Genomic DNA, 15,080 nt, shown 5'->3' with positions numbered 1-15,080 from the left:
ATCCAAGTGCCGCCACCCAGCAAGTGCCTCACGTGCCTAATGGGAAAATTGCCACTGGGTTAGCGGTGTGGTGCCCCCTAGATTTGGTGTAACCAGGCTGCCTTGGGGTAGCAGACCATAATATTTATTTAGCACTTTTGTAACACTCCTATCTATTTTTCCACTAATACTACTCTTTTGAGTATTTTACTACCACCTAATTTTTGTATCACTAACACATAGCACCTGCTTCTTTCTTATTAACACATATTAACTATTTCAATGGTGTGCTGCTCTGTGGTGGTTGGGCCTGAGCCAGCTTTGTGGGGTCCGCGCCCTGGACCTATACTTAGTATTAGGGATCTCCAGCAATAGAGATGCCTTGAAGTGTCCTGGAGGCTTATCATATTTTTTGCAAAATATATGTAACCAGGATCTCTAAATTTTCTATTATCATATAGTGCACAGGTCTTGTTACTAATAGCCCTACAGGGTGCACAGGAATGTGAGAATGTGAGGAATGGAGCAGAGTGATATATTAGAGGAGGAGGCAAGGGTGTGAGGGAAGGAGCAGAGAAATGGAGGAGAGGAGGGGACCAGGGTGTGAGGAATGGAGCTGAGTAATGGAGGAGAGGAGGGGACCAGGGTGTGAGGAATGGAGCTGAGTAATGGAGGAGAGGAGGGGCCAGGGTGTTAGGAATGGAGCATAGTGATATATTAGAGGGGGGCCAGGGTGTGAGGGAAGGAGCAGAGTGATATATTAGAGGAGGGGGCCAGGGTGTGAGGGAAGGACCAGAGTGATATATTAGAGGAGGGGGCCAGAATGTGAGGAATGGAGCAGAGTGATATATTAGAGGAGGGGGCCAGAACATGAGGAATGGAGCAGAGTTATGGAGGAGAGGATAGAGCTGGAGTGTGAGGGATAGAGCAGAGCGATATATTAGAGGAGGGGGCCAGAATGTGAGGAATGGAGCAGAGTGATATATTAGAGGAGGGGGCCAGAATATGAGGAATGGAGCAGAGTTACAGAGGAGAGGTTAGAGCTGGAGTGTGAGGGATGGAGCAGAGCGATATATTAGAGGAGAGGGCCAGGGTGTGAAGGGAGGAGCAGAGTGATATTTTAGAGGAGGGAGCCATGGTGTGAGGGAAGGGGCAGAGTGATATATTAGAGGAGGGGGCCAGAATGTGAGGGATGGAGCAGAGCGATATATTAGAGGAGAGGGCCAGGGTGTGAAGGGAGGAGCAGAGTAATATATTAGAGGAGGGGGCCATGGTGTGAGAGAAGGGGCAGAGTGATATATTAGAGGAGGGGGCCAGAATGTGAGGAATGGAGCAGAGTGATATATTAGAGGAGGGGGCCAGAATGTGAGGAATGGAGCAGAGTTATGGAGGAGAGGATAGAGCTGGAGTGTGAGGGAAGGAGCAGAGTGATATATTAGAGGAGGGGTCCAGGGTGTGAGGAAAGGAGCAGAGTGATGTAGGATAATGTAAAAGAGTGTGAGGAATGTCCATGTAGAGGCGCTAGAAGGGAGCAGTCAAAAGGACTGTAAAGAAGATGTAGAGCACAGTTTGAAGTTAAGTAGTTAATGCTAATAATAATATGTATGATCTTGTATTGGTTTTGAGAGTTGATGTTTTGGAGTATATTGGAGTGAGGTGTATGTGGGTCACGAGGAAAAGTCTCAGCTTGGAACCCCCTACCCCACCTTTAGCACGTTTTTATATGTGATCAGACCATCCAGATGCCCCTTATATGCCTTCAACTAGATAGGCCCCCTCATAGACTCCACACCCTATTTAGGGCTACTTCAGAGATCTCCCTGGCTGGTTTTCCATCCCAATCCTCCCCTGCCTTCATGGATGTCAGAGCAGAGCTGGCGTGCAAAACCTGGCGAGTTTCAGCACACACTAGTCCCGGTGGTCTCCTCTCCTATGTTTAAGTGGTGTCTGTGTCAGTATGTTTATTTGTGTTGTCTTTGTCTTTAAGTAGCATCTGTCATTAAGTGTCTGTGCCAGTAAGGGGTATCGATCAGTAAGTGATCTCTGTGTTAGTAAATGGTATCTGTGTCAGTAAGTGGTGTCTGGTGTGTGTGTGTGTGTGTGTGTGTGTGTGTGTGTGTGTGCGTGTGAGTGAGGAGTATCTGTGTCAGTAAGGGTATTTGTCAGTAAGGGTTATCTGTGTCAATAAGTATGTGTGTCAGGAAGTGTGTCAGTGTCTGTGTCAGGAAGTGTGACTGACAGTATGTTTGTCAGTAAGTGGAATCTGTCAGTAAGGGGTGTCTGTGTTAGTAAATGGTATGTGTCAGTAAAAGCTGTTTGTGTCAGTAAGGGGGAGATGTACTAAATCTTAAAAAGTTATACATTTCATGGTGATAAAGTACCAGCCAATCATCTCCTGTCATATTACAGACTGGGTTTGAAAAATGACAATTAGGAGCAGATTGGTTGGTACTTAATCACTGTAAACTATATCACTTCTTAAGGCTTGGTACATCTCCCTTTAAGTGTATCTGTATCAGTGCATTTGGGTCAGTAAGTGGAATATGTTAGTAAGGGATGTCTTTGTCAGTAATTGGTATCTGACAGTAAGGGCTGTTTGTGCCTGTGTGTTTGTGTCAGTAAATTGTATCTGTGTCAGTAAGGGGTGTCTGTCAATAAATATGTATGTACCAATAAGTGATGTTGGTGTCCGTAAGAGGTGTATGTCAGTAAATGGTGTCTGTGTCAATAAATTAGAGATGAGCGGGTTCAGTTCCATGAGAACCAAACCCCCCTGGAACTTCACTACCCGAGCCCGGATCCGAGCCCGGCTCGGGTTTTCCCTCATGACTCGGAAACCAGAACGAGGCAAAACATCATCATCACTGGCATTGGAGAGTGTAGCAAGTGTCTCTGTCCTCAGTGTCTGTGCGGGAGGGAAAGTGGGGTGGCGATTCCAGTGCTGTCTTGTGCTGCTCAGTCCAGTGTAGTGTCTTATGCTGCATCAATCCAGTCACAGTGGTGGTGTCCTCTGCTGTCATATGTCCAGTGCAGCTGTATAAGTCCAGTGCAGTGGTGCTGTGTTGTCCTGCATCAGTCCAGTGGTAGTGTCTTGTGCTGCAACAGTCCAGTCACAGTGGTGGTGTCCTCTGCTGCCATATGTCCAGTGTTGCTGTATAAATCCAGTCCAGTGATGCTCTGTTGTGCTGCATCAGTCATGTGGTGGTGTCTTGTGCTGCATCAGTCCAGTCAGTGGTGCTGTGTTGTCCTGTATCAGTACAGTGGTAGTGTCTTGTGCTGCATCAGTCCAGTCACAGTGGTGCTGTCCTCTGCTGCCATATGTCCAGTGCTGCTGTATAAGTCCAGTCCATTGCAGTGGTGCTGTGTTGTGCTGCATCTGTCCGGTGGTGGTGTACCTGTGCTGCCATATAAGTCCAGTGGTACTGCCGTATATGTCCAGTGATACTGCCGTATATGTCCAATGATACTACCGTATATGTCCACTGGTACTGCCATATATGTCCAGTGGTACTGCCGTATAAATCTAGTCCAGTGATACTGCTGTATAAGTCCAGTGATACTGCCGTATATGTCCAGTGGTACTGCCGTATAAATCCAGTGATACTGCCGTATATGTCCAGTGGTACTGCCGTATAATTCCAGTGATACTGCCGTATAATTCCAGTGGTGTTGCTGTATATTTCCAGTGATACTGCCGTATAATTCCAGTGATACTGCCGTATATGTCCAGTGGTACTGCCGTATAATTCCAGTGGTACTGCCATATATTTCCAGTGGTACTGGCGTATAATTCCAGTGATACTGATGTATAAATCCAGTGGTACTGGCGTATTAATCTAGTGATACTGACGTATATGTCCAGTGGTACTGCTGTATAATTCCAGTGATACTGCCGTATAATTCCAGTGATACTGCCGTATAATTCCAGTGGTACTGCCGTATAATTCCAGTGATACTGCCGTATATTTCCAGTGGTACTGGCGTATAATTCCAGTGATACTGGTGTATAAGTCCAGTGGTACTGCCGTATAAGTCCAGTGGTACTGCCGTATATGTCCAGTGGTACTGCCGTATAATTCCAATGATACTGCCGTATAATTCCAGTGATACTGCCGTATAATTCCAGTGGTACTGCTGTATAATTCCAGTGATACTGCCGTATAATTCCAGTGATACTGCTGTATAATTCCAGTGGTACTGGCGTATAATTCCAGTGATACTGCCGTATAATTCCAGTGATACTGCCGTATAATTCCAGTGGTACTGCCTTATATTTCCAGTGATACTGCCGTATAATTCCAGTGATACTGCCGTATAATTCCAGTGGTACTGGCGTATAATTCCAGTGATACTGATGTATAAATCCAGTGGTACTGGCGTATTAATCTAGTGATACTGCCGTATATGTCCAGTGGTACTGCTGTATAATTCCAGTGATACTGCCGTATAATTCCAGTGATACTGCCGTATAATTCCAGTGGTACTGCCGTATAATTCCAGTGATACTGCCGTATAATTCCAGTGGTACTGCCTTATATTTCCAGTGATACTGCCGTATAATTCCAGTGAATCTGCCGTATAATTCCAGTGGTACTGGCGTATAATTCCAGTGATACTGATGTATAAATCCAGTGGTACTGGCGTATTAATCTAGTGATACTGCCGTATATGTCCAGTGGTACTGCTGTATAATTCCAGTGATACTGCCGTATAATTCCAGTGATCCTGTCGTATAATTCCAGTGGTACTGCTGTATAATTCCAGTGATACTGCCGTATAATTCCAGTGATACTGCCGTATAATTCCAGTGGTACTGGCGTATAATTCCAGTGATACTGCCGTATAATTCCAGTGATACTGCCGTATAATTCCAGTGGTACTGCCTTATATTTCCAGTGATACTGCCGTATAATTCCAGTGATACTGCCGTATAATTCCAGTGGTACTGGCGTATAATTCCAGTGATACTGATGTATAAATCCAGTGGTACTGGCGTATTAATCTAGTGATACTGCCGTATATGTCCAGTGGTACTGCTGTATAATTCCAGTGATACTGCCGTATAATTCCAGTGATACTGCCGTATAATTCCAGTGGTACTGCCGTATAATTCCAGTGATACTGCCGTATAATTCCAGTGGTACTGGCGTATAATTCCAGTGATACTGGTGTATAAGTCCAGTGGTACTGCCATATATGTCCAGTGATAGTGCCATATAAATGCAGTGATACTGGCATATAAATCCAGTTCAGTGATACTGCCATATATGTCCAGTGGTACAGTGACAGTAGTGCGTGTGTGTGTGTGTGTGTGTGTGTGTGTGTGTGTGTGTGTGTGTGTGTGTGTGTGTGTGTGAATAAGTGGTGTGCATGTTTCTGTATCAGTGTGTTTGTGTCAGTAAGTGGAATCTGCCAGTAAATGTGTCTGTCACTAAGTGGTGTCGGTAAGTATGTCCCAGGAGCCCTCAGATCCCTGTCTGCTCTGTATTGCCTCATCTTTTGGAATCTTTCCATATTTTCTCTGTTTTGACCCATCATTGCTTCCCATTGCACCTTCTTTGAATGTTGATACAGCTCTCTGTATTATATGGTGGCCATTGTGATGCTTCCTGTATGATATGGTGGTCACTGATGCTCTGCATTATATGGTGGTCACAAACTTTTTCTTGTTATAGTTAACTATTAAGTGGTTGAAGGTAAGCAATAGCTATGACCACCACAGTGATGCCACACTCATGGCACATGTCACACCCCCTATTTAGACCACACCCACATCAAATTGGTCACATCACCTTAATCTGGCACTGGCAGTAACTAGACATGGTAAAGGTAGACATGAAGCAAGAAAAGAGGAGAGACTAAAGGGGCAAAGCTGAGACAATAATGTAGTAAGTAGATGAAATAAGAATTGACAGACATGAGGTAAAGAGGCAGTTAAGGAGAGTGCTCAGACATAATGCAAGGCTGAAATAAGGGGAGACATTTCATGGCACAGAATGAAGTCCTCCATCATTTACAGAAGACAAAGGGCCTAATTTATGTCTGTACCCAATGCCTATTACCATGCAATGGGGCGATTATTGGCAAACTGTGCATGTGGTGCAAGCACAATGTGCATGCGTCAAGGTGCCGATGCGATCATGGAAAAGTGATTGACAAGAACTGACCATTTGGTGGTATTAACAGGGAGTTTATGGGGAGTATTTGGGGAAACACAGGCGTGTCATGGCCGTGTTCAGGGTGTGTATCTGCTGATGGCTGCCAGCTCGTATGTGCAAAAACATGACATCTGAGTCACTACAGCTGTGTTCAGTTTGCATAGCAATAGGGCTACCCTTTAACTCGATGTTGCTCATTTTTGCATGCAGGCTGTGAACGTGTGCACAATTGTAAATAAGGTTGCGATGGCTCCGTGGGGTGTCTCTTATCATTCCTGGAAAGCAGCTTCAGTTGCTAACGTTCGCAGCTCCATAGCCAAGAAAAACGCAATTGCATTTGTGTACAAACATGAATTAGGCCCAAAGCATGTACAGTAAAGCTATAATGTATACAAAAGGCACTTGAAGGAGCTACACAATATAGGAGCATGGGATAAACACTATATGGTTGGGGTATGGCACTGTATCTTTTTCTGAACATTTAATTCTTATAGTAACTATTTACTATTTCTTATTACAGTATGAATTGGGCATGAATATTATTTACTGCTCAAGAAGCTGGACATTTAAACTAAAACTTTCTGCTTCATGACCTCTAGCTATGGCATTGGTCGGTGTCAGGGGAGAGGTTACTGCAGTGAGTCCCAGGGTTAAGGTGTGTACACACGGTGAGATTTTTCTTTGTGATTTTGACTATATAGTCAAAATTGCAAGGAAAGTTTGTGCAAATCTCACCATGTTAGGCAGCTTGCGATACCGATGCGCATTCCCACGGGTCGGTATCGCAAGGAAAGATAGGCTGTGCAGGCAAGTCAATCTTGACTATATAGTGTACTATGTAGTACAAAGTATAGTAAAAATTGGCACTTAGTTAAAATCGAACATAGTCAAAATTGAAGGTACAGATAGTCATAATGGGTACTTCTGGGCTCTGGGGGAGTTTAAGGGAAATCGCATAGTCAATACCTCACTGTGTGTATGCACCTTTACTACTTACTACCTATGTACTGACGTTATTTCAGAAACTAACAGCGTTCTTAATTATTATATTATTATACGGTGACCATTATTTTACATATGTTGCTCGCCAGGGGACTACTTTTTCTTACAATAGTTCAAACTGGTGTAATTTTGTTTTCTGAATTCCAGGTGATTGTGAAAGCCAAGACACACTATTTGTGCATTGCGACATTGCTGTTTAATAAAATCTTTTACTCTGTGCAGGAAGGAACAATTTAATGCTTCGCTCTAGGATCCAGTTTATCTAAAATCTGCTCTGGTTATAGGCAGACAAAGCATTTCACTGTACATACTGTATGCTGTATATGTTTATGCTAATATTGAACTCACAACAGGCGTTTCTGGAGGTGACATGGATGGAGCTGTGTGCTGTAAGGAGTAGAATGGTGATTGGTGGTCGGAATGATAGACTATCAACTTCACAGTGCCTTGAAGTCATGAAGCCTTTTAGGTCCATCTGTTAGCTTACCGCTGTTTTTTTTTTTATTGTCAAGTGGTCAAAACATAAATTGCAGTGATAGTAAATATGTAGAAAAAAATTCACTAGTGGGCGATGAGAAGCAAGATACAGTAGCAGATAATCCATGTGTTTAGAAGTGTTGGATTTCATACAATTACAACATGTAATAATACTGATTTGCCAAGCACAAAATATTAGAACAGAAAACATTGGAGCATTGTTTTTGTCAGTTCTGCAGATTCAATTTGTTTTTGTAAAAATACAATTCTTAGCTTCAGCTCATGTAAATGATTTCTGTGCTTCTTTTAATTAAGGGTGTGAAGGATGTGATTGCAATCAAAGCCTCTTCCCCGCACCTACATGAAGGTCAATGTGTTGGGGGAGAGTAAGCTTGTATTTAGACCTGCAAGAAGCTCATTCATAATCAGCAATCAACTAAATGCCTTAGGCAAAAAAAAAAAAAAATATGTACATGTACACTGAGCATAAAATGATAAACATCAACAACTATGCTCTGTCAAATACAATGGTGCACTGGTCAGGAGCCAGGGTCTGACAGTGCTATAGGTTTCAAAAGAGTTTCTTTGAGTCTGTTTCATAGTATAATTATTGAGGGTTGAGTAGAACAACATCTGGGGAGCTGTAAAAAGCAACACAATGAACTTGACAGACAGCCAGATTCCTGTTCTCAGTCAGTTTAGGGTTACTATAATCTCATTATTATGCTTGAAAGACGACAAGTAATAGAATCTCAGGTACCTGTTCTGCCTTTACTCAGCCGCATCTTCTCTTTTATGCCGATTTCCCTTGATTACATGAACTAGTGCAGCTCAGTTTTCAACCACTTATCCTACAGAAATAATCATCTGATCAGCCTACAAGGTTCTCACTGCAGTCAATGGTTTTAATGGGTCAAGCGGTAAATTAACCCTTTACAGTGTACCCTTGAGGATGTCTTACATCTTGTCAAGCAATTTATCTCTTCCACATTGTTAACTTCCAATGAATATAGAATGCTTGAACTATTAGTTAAAGAGCTGTATTACATCTCTCTGCCCAGACCAAGTTTTCAAATTCAGTAGTTTTTTAGTTGCAATGGAAATAGGTGTCTTATGTTTTGGCCTAAGAAAGGGAATTTTTGTTGCATATATTATTGTTTAGAGTAGACAGGGTTTTCTTTTGGTAACATTTGAAAAAATATTTTGCTGCTTTTAGTGAATGATAGATGAATGCTAATATATATATATATATATATATATATATATATATATTACTGTGCAAAAGTTTTAGACAGGTATGGAAAAATTGCTACAAAATAAGACTGCTCTCAAATATAGAGGTGCAATTAGTTTATTTTTATCAATTAACAAACTGCAAAGTGAATGAATGGAAGAGAAATCTAAATCAAACCAATATTTAGTATGACCACCCTTTGCCTTCACAGCAGCATCAATTCTTTCAGTTACACTTGCACACAGTTTTTGAAGGAACTTGGCAGGGAGGTTGTTCCACACATCTTGCAGAACTAACCACAGATCTTCTGTGGATGTAGGCTTGCTCAAATCCTTCTGTCTCTTCATGTAATCACAGACAGGCTCGATCATGTTAAGATCAGGGCTCTTTGGGGGCCATATCATCACTTCCAGGACTTCTTGTTCATCTTTTTACACTGAAGATAGTTCTTAATGACAATGGCTGTATGTTTGGGGTCATTGTCTTGCTGCAGAATAAATTTGGAGCCAATCAGATGCCTCCCTGATGATATTGCAAGATGGAAAAGTACCTGCCTATATTTCTCAGCTTTGAAGACACCAGTAATCCTGACCAAATCCCCAACTCTGATTGTGTATGCACTGTTGAATATGTATGCACTATATAAATAATTGTTAATCAATCAGTCAATCAATAAACTGAATGTTGACAGTAGATTTTTTCATGACTTTAGAGTTAGGGTTAGTGATACCTCAGCAATGCAAGTCCATGTGGTTGTCATGCCAACTGTCAACATTCTGGCAATGTCAACATTATGTCAGTGTCAACCTCCCATCCATGTCAACATTCTGAATGTTAACATTTTGCTCCATACTAATTTAAAGCAAAGACTTTAATCTATTTGTAAGACTAGGTCCAGTAGAAGATAAAGAGGGAAGATGACTATAGGGAAAAGCTGCCACAATGCTGAATCCAATTGCCATGACAGACTAAAATATGGGTGGAGAGAGTGATAGCCCCAGGGGTCACACAACTCTGGCTCCATCCACCCAGAAATGTTTATTTAAATGTTTGCAGGTGATAAATCCACCCTTGTCATTAAAAATATGACATCATATAAAAAGCAATATAAACAGTATGTCTGAGGTAGTGGTTAACATACCTACCTCACAGCACTGAGGACTTGAGTTAAATTCCCAGCCATAGATGGTTTGTGTGTATTAGCATATTATCCCATGTGTGCTTGTATTTCTTCTGGGTGCTCCGGTCTCCACTCACACTTTAAACCGTGGCAGGTTAATTGGGTACAGACTAAAAAAACAATAATGTGTCTGCACTTGTATGATAGGCACTTCATTAGGGGAACATATACTAAGCAGCGATAAAAGTGGAGAAGTGAGCCAGTGGAGAAGTTGCTCATGGAAACCAATCAGCTGCTCTGTATACTTTTATAGTATGCAAATTATAAATGTTACGTCAAATCTGATTGGGTTGCCACGGTCAACTTCTCTACTGACTCACTTCTCCACTTTTATCACTCTTTAGTACATGCCCCCCTTATTAGATTGTAAGCTCCAATGGGCAGGGACTAAAATAAATTACATCCACTGCGTTAATCAATGTCACACTATAAATAAACCATATTAATAATAATAAATGAGTTATAGGAATACATACATTTGTATAATAATACCTTTGGGGGGGAAAAACTGTATCAGTGAAGATTTAAGGATTTAGACACTTACCATAAAGCAAATTATTTAAAGCAAACAATTATAAAAAGATCAGTTATTAGCTTCAATTTCTATAGTACCAAATTCAGTTGATGAATATCTTCTATTTTTATAGTACCAAAGTCCCATAAATATCTTACTCTAAGGAGGGCAGTTAGGAAAGATCAATTTCAGAAATAATTATAAAAATCATTATTCTTTTTAGTGATTTGCAGGTTATGTTGCAAATAACCGAAACTATTAGAAGCAAAGTCCACAAAAAAAAATCACTAGCTATTGTAAAACCACTGCAATCGTTTATCAGTGATGCAGACAGTTAAAAGGATTGATTTAGTAAAGCACTATGAAAATTACTAAAACTGTTTCCACTGGTTTCCAAGCCAAATGGTGCAAAGTTTTTCACATACATATCAATGGTTCATTAGCTTCAGTGGTGAGCCTAGTAAAAAATGACAAGCTCATTGTGCCTAATTCAGATCTGATCGCAGCAACAAATGTTTTAGCTAATGGGCAAAACCATGTGCACTGCAGGGGGGCAGATATAACATGTGCAGAGAGAGTTAGATTTGGGTGGGTTATGTTGTTTCTGTGCAGGGTAAATACTGGCTGCTTTATTTTTACACTGCAATTTAGATTTCAGTTGAACACACCACACCCAAGTCTAACTCTCTCTGCACATGTTAAATCTGCCCCCCCTGCAGTGCACATGGGGGGTCATTCCGACCCGATCGCTCGCTGCAGTTTGTCGCAGCACAGCGATCGGGTCAGAACTGCGCATGGCAGTCGTCGTTGCCTAGCGATCGCCTCTGAGACAGAGGCGGTCGCTGGGCGGGAGGGGGCTGGATGGCGGTGTTAAGCCGCCGTTTAAGGGGAGCATTTATGGGGACCGTTGGGGGGGGGCTGGCCGCGGTGGCTGTGTGACATCTCACACAGCCGCTGCGGCCAGCGGTAGCGACGAACAACTCCCGGCCAGCCGCAGGAGCTGCGCTGGCCGGTAGTTACTCCAGAAATACAAAAGCATCGCCGCTGTGCGATGCTTTTGTATTTGTGCGGGGGGGGGATGGACTAACATGCGGGGGCTGGGCGTCCCCCCGCATGTCAGGGAAGATGATCGCTGCTGTGCTAAATTTAGCACAGCTACGATCAACTCGGAATGACCCCCATGGTTTTGCCCATTAGCTAACAAATTTGCTGCTGCGATCAGATATGAATTAGGCCCATTGTTTGACTACACTGCAGATCATCTTATTTACCCATTCCTCACTTACACCTCCCTCCCTCTCTCTCACCCAAGCCCCTTTTCCCCTAAACATCTCTGAACCCATAAGACTTCAATTAGTTATCACCTCAGCATTATTATTTATTATTATTAACAATAATTCATCTAGCGCCAGTGTCGGCTCAGGCTTCTTACCAGAGAGAATGGTCTACACTTTACAGTAGACACATGTAAAGTGCACTGACGTGTGGTGAGGTGAAGCAGAGTCTTTCCTGTCATACTGTACTAACGTATAAGCCAAAGTTTTGACTGTACAAAGTACATATATTAGAAATATCTTCTTAGCATTATTCTAATAATTTTTATAATCAAAAATCTGGAGTAAAAAGTCTATGGCAGGTGAGGCAGTGCCTCACCTGTCTGCCTTTTCCGCACATCTCTACATCACCAAATTTCCAACAAAATATACTGCTACACCAGTGTATAATGCCCATATGAACCTTTTGGTTCATATATTGTGTGTAAATCTGGCTCTGGTACTAGCCGGTGCCTCCTGAGCCATTTACCTCACTGCATGTCCCCGGTAAAGCGTAATGCATATGTGTCTCCTGTAAAGTGTAGACCATTCTCCCTGGTGGGAGACCCTGAGTCATTAATCATTATGTGTGCCATTTGCATAGCTATCAGAGCCATATCTAGACATTTTGGTGCCATGTGTCAGAAAGAAAATTGGTGTCCTCTCCCATATATACACATTACACCACACAGTAGAGCCCCTTATATGAGTATGCCAGGTACATCCCCTTATACACATTATGCCAGAAAAAGCCCCTACACATTATACCATATAGATCCTCTACACATTATGCCAGGTAGAGCCCCTACACCTCATTGCACCTCCTCATTCGTCCATCTCATCATTCCTCTTCCCCCCTCACGGTGTAGCGTCATTGAGCAGTGTGTGTGTGAGCAGGCTATAGTGTCGGTGATTAGTGTGTGTGTGTGTGTGTGTGTGTGTGTGTGTGTGAGCATGGTGTAGTGTCAGTTGGCAGTGTGTGTGTGTGTGTGTGTGTGTGTGTGTGTGTGTGTGTGTGTGTGTGTGTGTGTGCATGTGTGTGAGAGCAGGGTGTAGTGTCAGTGAATGTGGGGGGGGGGGGTGGCTGAAACACATTGAAGCCGCTTTCTAACTGACCTGCACGGAGACTGTTACGGACCATTTGACCTGTGTCTGCAGCACGGGACGGCAACAGGTCTGTTCTGGGACTCTGGTATCCTTCCCAAAAAGCAAGTGTCAGTTTGTTCGTGATTCAGTCATTTTTATTGGACTACTTTGGAATAAATGTTTTGGGTTTTTTAAATATACTTGCCATTTGAAGATTTCCATTTTTCTGTGGATCCGGTATGGGTGTAAGCAATTAAAGAAAACAAGATAGGAACACATGAAAGAATGATTATGTAAGTGTCTTTCCATTAGATCAGTCCATGCTAATATCATGTGCATATGGCCTACCGATTTAAAGAAACTGCTATGTGAATTTGAGAGTTTTAATGTGTCATTTAATTTACTTGAGGAGCAGCAGACACTTCTGGATAAAGAAAAGAGAAATTCAGACTTATGGTTTCGTATCACTTTATTGAGACAGATCTGATTTATACTCAAGAGCTACGTACTTCTCATTTATTTGTCTGATATGCTGTGGCACAGTCAGCAGCTGGCTCCAGTACCTGGAAGTCAATGTAGACACTGCAGGAGGGGTATGGAGCGGAGCACACTGAGGAGAGAGAGAGGGACTCACACACTACCCAGCGATGCCTGCTGTGATGTATATTAGCAGCGGTGTATCCAGCAGAGAAGGGCGCAACGCTATTATTATACATTACAGTGAGGAGCGCTGTAGCTGGCAGTGATGGTGGCCAATTGGGGTTGATGTGGTGACAGGCAAATGCGCTGTGTGCTAAGCACCATATGCACCTGGAGATAAAGGTAGACACTGCAGGATAGAGGGGGATGGAGCGGAGCACACTGAGGAGAGAGAGAGAGACTCACAGACTACCCAGTGATGCCTGCTGTGATGTATATTAGCAGCGGTGTGTCCAGCAGAGAAGGGCGCAACGCTACTATTATACATTACAGTGAGGAGCGCTGTAGCTAGCAGTGGTGGTGGCCAATTGGGGTTGATGGGGTGACAGGCAAATGCGCTGTGTGCTAAGCACCCTCTGCACCATCCTAGTTATGGCCCTGATATATGTACTAGCTTATGAGATGTCTTTTGTTCTTTGAGATTTTCAGCAGAATTTGAGGTTCACAGAGTCACTGGATCCACAAGAAGAACCTCACTATTGAAGATTTTTTTGATGTTGTGAGACACTTTGCATAATCTTAGCACCACAAGACCCATTTGGTGATATCTTTGTTCATTTTGCTTGAAGAGTAGGGTTTATTGTTATATTGCCAGAAATCGAGCTACCATGTCAGTAACTACCAGGGCTATAACGAGGAGTGTGCAAGCAGTGCTTAGCACAGGGCACAGGGTTCTGTGGGCAGTACCATTGTGGCTTGCAGATTACCTTGATAGGCACCCTGCAGCCAGTAGCACTGTTGCAGATGCAGAACATCCAGTGCTCCATTTTCTAGAGCCAGTGGCCCTGCCCCTTAGCTATGAAATTATGCCACTGGTTTAGCGGCGGAGCTGACACAGGGCAGCATAGAGCCCTGTTACGGTCTGGTTACTACTGTTGCCCAGTGGGAATATTATTAACACTGTTTGAGGTGGGGTTATCACATCAAAATTAAAATGGCAGAAAGACATTCAGTAATGCGGGCCAACACAGATGGTGAAAGATCTGGAGAGGATAGGTGACTTTGGGTATCATTTGCATACAGAGGATAATGAAATCCCAAAAAGTTGATTAGGTCTCCAAGGTGGTATATATAGAAAAGCAGAGGACTAAGGACTGAGTCTCCAGATGATAAAAGAAGTAGAGAGAGGTAGACCCAGAGGCAAACACTGAAATAGTATTTTGATAAATAGGACAGTGTCTTGAAGACTTAGGGACTTTATCATTTGTATAAGACTTTAGCATTTGTATAAGAAGAAAATGGACAACAGTTTAAATGCAACAGAGATATCCATGAGCATTAATAGTGATGGCCTTTAGACAGAGCAGTGATCAAATGATTTACCACTTTAGTAAGTGCAGTTTCTGTAGAGTATTAGGAATGAAAGCTAATGTGGGTCCAATAACTTGTGATTCAAGGAAGAATGTGAGGTGGATTTAGGTATGTCCCTTAAGCAGCT

This window comes from Pseudophryne corroboree, chromosome 2 (assembly GCF_028390025.1).
Source record: "Pseudophryne corroboree isolate aPseCor3 chromosome 2, aPseCor3.hap2, whole genome shotgun sequence".
Taxonomy (NCBI): domain Eukaryota; kingdom Metazoa; phylum Chordata; class Amphibia; order Anura; family Myobatrachidae; genus Pseudophryne; species Pseudophryne corroboree.
The sequence above is the reverse complement of the archived record's forward strand: the minus strand, read 5'-3'. Positions refer to the sequence as shown.